We start from the raw sequence: 6,342 nt of genomic DNA, 5'->3' as shown, positions 1-6,342 counted from the left end.
AACAGGTCCACAGCTGCTTTGCCAAATTTCTGCCACGTCTGAGCCATCAGATCTGGATGGAGAGTCCAGTCCCCGTGATGTGGACCGCCCCTGGACATCACACCTGCCCCTTAGTTCAGAACACTGGGTATGTAAACTGCTCTGATGGAGAGCAGGTTTTGGTGTGCCAAACACAGTAGTTTTCACGCAATGTGTAACATCTGGGCTGAGCGCACACACCACTGCTGGTTTATGTACGCAGCAGTAACCTTGTTGTCTGTGTGAATCAAAACGTGTTGATTCTGCAGCACAGGCGCAAAATGTTGAATCATGTTCAGCACCGTGCGACACTCCAAAACATTTATGTGGGCTGATGTGTGATGGGGCCACAGCGCCCCTACTGCTTGAGATAGGCATGTCCCCCCCAGCCTGACAGCGCCACGTCTGTGAAGACTGACACGTGTGACGTGGGTCTGCTGATGGGGACTCCCTCTGACAGAACCAGGGTGTTTCCCCAGTGTTGGAGGTCTGCCCTCACGGAGGGGGGAACAGTGATCATCCGTCTCTTTTGTTTTACTGGATCCACACACAGACGCGCAAACCACCTCTGGAGGCGTCTCATGTGTAATAAACCCAGCGGGACCACTGTGTGAGCGGACGACATCGTCCCTAACAGCTTCATGACGGAAACAGCTGTTATCACTTTGCCAGGTCTTACGTGGTGGAGCTGGTCTTCCAGAGTGTCGATTCTTGTTTGTGATAAACGAGCCCTCTTGGTGGTTGAGTTTAGCTCCACTCCCAGATAAACAATATTCTGGGGCGGGAAAATCGAACTTTTCTTCCAATTTATGGCGAAGCCCAGATTTAACAGGTGTGAAGTCAGCGCCTGGACCTGTCCCGCTGCTCCCTGTCTGGAGCGTGACAGCAGCAGCAGGTCGTCCAGGTAAAACAAAACTTTCATCCCTGCTCTGTGTAACGGTTGCAGGGCCATCTCCACACACTTTGAGAACGTACAAGGCGCGAGGGAATAACCGAACGGCAGCCTGTTGTACTGATACTTCATCCCTTGAAAGGAGAAACGCAGGAATTTTCTGTGTTTTGGGATGATCGGTATGTGAAAATAAGCATCTTTCAGGTGACGGAAAACAAACCAATCGTTTCTCTGGATGTTGTCCAACAGCTGTCTGGTTGTCAACATGTGAAACGGTCTGTCCATGATCGCCTTGTTGAAAACTGACAGATCCAAAATGGGTCTCATCCCTCCGGTCCGTTTGGGAACCAGGAAGTAACGTGAGTAAAAAACCTTGTGTTTTCCTCTCCGTTGGGAACTCTGGAGATTACTTCTTTTACCAGAAGTTCTTGGTCTTCTGCATTTATGGATGAGACCTGGTCTGGTGATGACAGGACTGTCTCTAAAATTCCTCCGAACAGAGGGGGTCGGGTTGCAAATTGCAACGTGTAACCCTAGCTTAATAACCTGACCATCCATCTGTCTGGCAAGCATGTTTTTAGCCACTCCGCGTAACGTTCATGGAGTGGACGTGCGTTTAAGTGATGCGTCATGTTTTGTACGGATGTCATCCAGTCCACCGCCTCGACCGTCGTCATGTGTCGCGGGAATGTGTTCCGTGAGACCCAAGGCGAGGCTTCTTGAAAAGGCTCTGAACGCGCCTGTGTGCTGCGTTCGGACCGTGGGTCCATCTTGTGTTGAGGAGAAGCGTGTGACAGCTGATGACGCCGCTGGCCCCCCGCATTTGATGCCACTGCGGTGAAAAACGTGTGTCGCTCCTGCCGCGAGCGGGGTCCTGCGCTGGGCTCGCTTTGCGGTCCCACATTTAAGCTGACGGGTGCTGAGAAGCGGTGAACGCGACGTCATCTACGCCGTGCCGTTTGAGTGAAGGCTGCGAGCCCCGTGGGAGCTCGCGTCTCCTTTGGTGGGACGTGCGCCGCTCTCGCTGGGGCGAGATTGGTCACTGGGTTCGCTCAGCTGTCTCACGTTAATGCTGACGTGAGCGGCCGAGCGCTGAGGAGTGGTGAGTGAAGACTGCCCCCGCCGCGGCGGCACGCGTTTGCTTCGGTGCGGCGCGTGTCACTCTCGCTGAGAGCAAGGTCCTCCACCGACCCGACCTGCGGTCCCACATTTATGCAGCTGTAGTGGCCCAAAACAAAAGCTAAAAACAAAATGTTCTCTTTAGAAGTTCTTCTATGAGATCTGATCTATGAAAGGAGCTGAAACATGGAGTAGGGTTGACCCTTTAAACCTGAGACAGCTGAGGAAGTTAACCAGTAAACAGAAATACCTGCTCCAGTTGGAGAAATCTGACAGAAACTGACAACCACTCATCTGCAGCGACTGATTTAAAATGTTGAACAAGAAAATGTGAAGTTAAAGGAAACATCCTTTGTCTCAAAGCCAGGTTAAGTATCATTATTAATTTGGTTACTTTATTTTTTGTTCTTTATGAACTGATTTTAATTATTTTAACATTATTCAATTCAATTCAAAAATACTTTATTAATCCCAGAGGGAAATTAAATGTTGTTGTAGCTCATTTTCCTTGTTTCATAAAAGAGTTGTTCTAGATGTTGATGGTTGTGGGCGGGAAGGATCTCTTGTGATGGTCCGTCTTATAGCAGATCTGAAAAAACTGGCCACAGATGTTGATCCGTTTACTTGCACTTGGTTGGCCTCCTGGGCTTCAGGATCACCTGAATGTTGGGCAGAAATCCTCCCAGAGCGATGGCCACTCCTCCCAGCAGCTTGTTGAGCGCCTCATCGCTGCAGACAGCCAACTGTAGGTGCTGATGGACGATCCTGTCCTTCCGCTGTCATGAGCCGTGATTCCTGCTAGTTCCAGGATCTCAGTGGTCAGGTACTCGAGCACAGCTGGCAGGTAGATGAAAATGCGTCCACAGAACATCCTTTTCAACTCATTTGAAATTTAGGGTTGTAGTTGAGATATTACTTGAGCTTTTGAGATGTTAATCAGCTGCTGTTGGTTGTAGAAACTGCCTTGTTGCCATGGTTACGCATCATAACAAATGTCCAAAGCTAAAAAAAGTTTCAGTAAAAATCCTTCCAGCTGCACAGCAACTGATACCAGAGGAAACAATCATCCAAAAAATGTGATTTACATCCAGAAAAAGAGGAATTAAAGTTTCCAAAAGCAAAATCTCAGAATGAAAGTAACAGAGCTGCTCCAACATGCAGCCACCTGGAGAGGCGCAATTCTAGAATTCTAGAATTCAACAACCAAAACAGATTTTGTTTTTTAATGTAATGGCTAGGTATTAAAAAATGTATTAAAAACAAACATTTAGCCCTCCCAAGTCCCCACTACACATTTATGTTGCTCTTATTTTGAAATGTAACTGGAAGTTCTGTGTTAAGAGAGGCAGAAAGAGAAGTTATGGAGATACCGCTAATGTCGAACTGGCTAACACCATCTGCCTGTCTTTATACTCAGGATATACTTGCTTAATAACTCTTCTGAGTCTCACTGTTTGTAACCCCCTGTAGGTTGTTATTATATTACTGTATACTCTACTGCATTTTATTGTAGCATTCTGTGTTCTTTCAATAAAGATTAAAAAAAAAAAAAAGTCCTTTGATACCTTCGTCCAATCAGGTGTGGCCCTTGAGATACGCCTTCCCTTGGGGTATGCAGAGATACCTACTTGGCGGTAAGGGCTGCACAGATGTGCAGGAGGTGCTAAATAATTTAAAATAATTAATTTTGAATAAAAATTCCATGCTGATCATGCAGCTCATCCATCTATCAGCCAATTGTGTGTCATGTCCAATCTTACTTTGAAAAACCGTGATACAGCAAGTCTGCGATAAACAAACTGCAAAGTAGTGAGGGACTACAGTATTCCATAAAAATATATATAGTACACTGTTACTGAATGATAAAAAAAAAAAAACTTCTATTGTCATTTTGATTAAAAGAACTGTCACAGACAAAGAGAAAGACTCCAAACTTTATACACAAAAAGAAAACCAACATTGCAGTGAAATAGTTTTCCTTGTATCCTTAATAAGAAGCAGAACTATGCTGGCAGAGATGAAACCACATTTTTTTTTTGGTGCTCAATAACTGAATCAATAGCAAACACTAACCTAATGCGAGTAATGCATATGGCACATTATACGCCCATCGACAAACTATAATAAAGCAATATATATAAAAAAGGACTGGATGAGCAAAAACCTTGTTTAACTTTGGCCTTAATTTGTGACTTTGAACTTAGAGCCGGGGTGATGAAAAGACTGCATGACACATTGTCTGTTGGTGGTACAAATGTGTATCAAGCTTTGATTAGTTATGAGGAGCGGATCAGTAGTTCTGTCCCAAACAAGCAAATACTTTACATTTGACCTTGACGCTGAAGCTGGGGTGATGAAAAGTGTATGCAATAGTCTATCTAGTGATGATCCATATGTGTATGACGTTTCAATAAAATGATATTGAGCATATCAGAACTTTTGGGCGGGACAAGAGAAACGTTACGGACAGATGGACTGACAGTAGTTTTTGGAATGGTTAATTATTTCTTTTTTTAAAGTAAACATGCACTAAGGTATCTGTTGTGATTGGTATGGTTCATTTTTAGCTTGACTGACAAACTGGATAAACTGTCAAAACTTCAATATTTTTTCGGCCATTGAGCACACCATACCTGACCTGCTACTTTGTCCAGCACTTGTTGCGTTAAAAAGTTTCATTAAGCAAGGAGACGAAGCGTTAGATGTAAACATTTTGATGCGGGACAAAAGGTGGAGCGGCTGCTAGAGGTAAGAGTATTTTCCATGCAGGTACAGAATACAAGCATGGATGAGGGTGATGTGATGCAGCTACAGAGATGTGTTTGTACCTCTCTGCAGGCAGCAGGACCAGGGCTCGAGGATGTTCCAGAATGGAGGAGTTAAGTAAAGTGTGACGCAGGTCCCCATCAGGATTAGACACCTTCAAAGTAAAAAACAAACAAAAAACTATTTACTAAAAGACTACATTAATTGTAAAGTCCATTCTGACCATTTTCAAAAGGACAATTTTTTTCAATGACTATTTGCATAGTCATGAACATATCAGTCATGAACATATCCTGTTTGATCTCACTGCAAGCTAAAAAAAATCTCTGGAGAGACACAAACCTCATGTGTTTGGATCATGTTAGTAATAAAATGTTATAAAATATTAAAAAGCTATAAATTCACGTATTTGTTGTTTCGTATGGACAATCTGACTTCTTATTAAGCTTTTCTGTTCTTTGTATTATTTGTAAAAAGTTGGAAATCACACTGTTCACTAAACACACCATCAGAAATTTTGGGCAGATCCAACACAAATTACATTTGGTCTCTTAAAAACATAAAAGTAGAAGGGACAATTTAGTCACCAATCATGCATGTTTTAGGTATGTGGGAGGAAACCAGAGTACCTGGAGAAAACCCACGCAGCACGGAGAGAACATGCAAACTCCACCCAGAAAGTGACCAATGTGACCATTCTGTCACTCCGTCCTCACCCCTTGCCTCCTCCAGAGGCTCCTCTCCAGCTCCTCCCAGCCTGGGAAGGAGCGTGTGAGCGATCTGGTACATGTGCTGGAACATCCATTTCTCAGACTGGGCAATGTCTCCTCGTTGTATTTTTAATAAATAATCAAAATAAAAATGTGTGATGACTTTGGACTTTTAGGGGCGGAGATTAGAGTTGCCAGATCCAAGCAAAAAGTTGCCAGAACGCACCCAGTCAAACTGAGAGAGTTCCCGGATCTTGTTCCGGCAGGATCCAGTATTACACCATATTCTGTGACCATCGTATATTGTGACCGTAGGGGGCGCTGTTGCATTCTTACACCATAATTTGCAATATATATCTGATAAACGCTATCATATTCTGTGACCGTCTATATTTCCATAACACTCATGGTATTAGTGGTCAGATGATACTTTTTATTCCTTACAGAAAGTAGAGTCGTCAGAAACAGTTTGGCTCAAGTATTTCATGTTTTTCGATAAGATGCAGTGTGGTCACAATATCTGATAAACACTATCATATTCTGTGGCCGTCTATATTTCCATAAGAGTCATGATATTTGTGATCAGATTTTACTTTTTATTCTTTCTTACATCTAGGCTTGATTACTGCAATTCACTTCTGTTTGGAATCAGTCAGTCCTCCATTGCTCGTCTACAACTGGTCCAAAATGCTGCAGCCCGATTTTTAACTGGTACAGGCTATAGAGAGCACATCACGCCAGTTTTGGCCTCCCTGCACTGGCTACCCATTCACCTTCGGATCCATTTCAAAATTCTCATGTATGTTTTTAAATCACTGAACAGTTCCGCCCCATCCT

The sequence above is a fragment of the Nematolebias whitei genome, chromosome 6, assembly GCF_014905685.2.
Source record: "Nematolebias whitei isolate Nwh7 chromosome 6, NemWhi1, whole genome shotgun sequence".
Taxonomy (NCBI): Eukaryota; Metazoa; Chordata; class Actinopteri; order Cyprinodontiformes; family Rivulidae; genus Nematolebias; species Nematolebias whitei.
The sequence above is the reverse complement of the archived record's forward strand: the minus strand, read 5'-3'. Positions refer to the sequence as shown.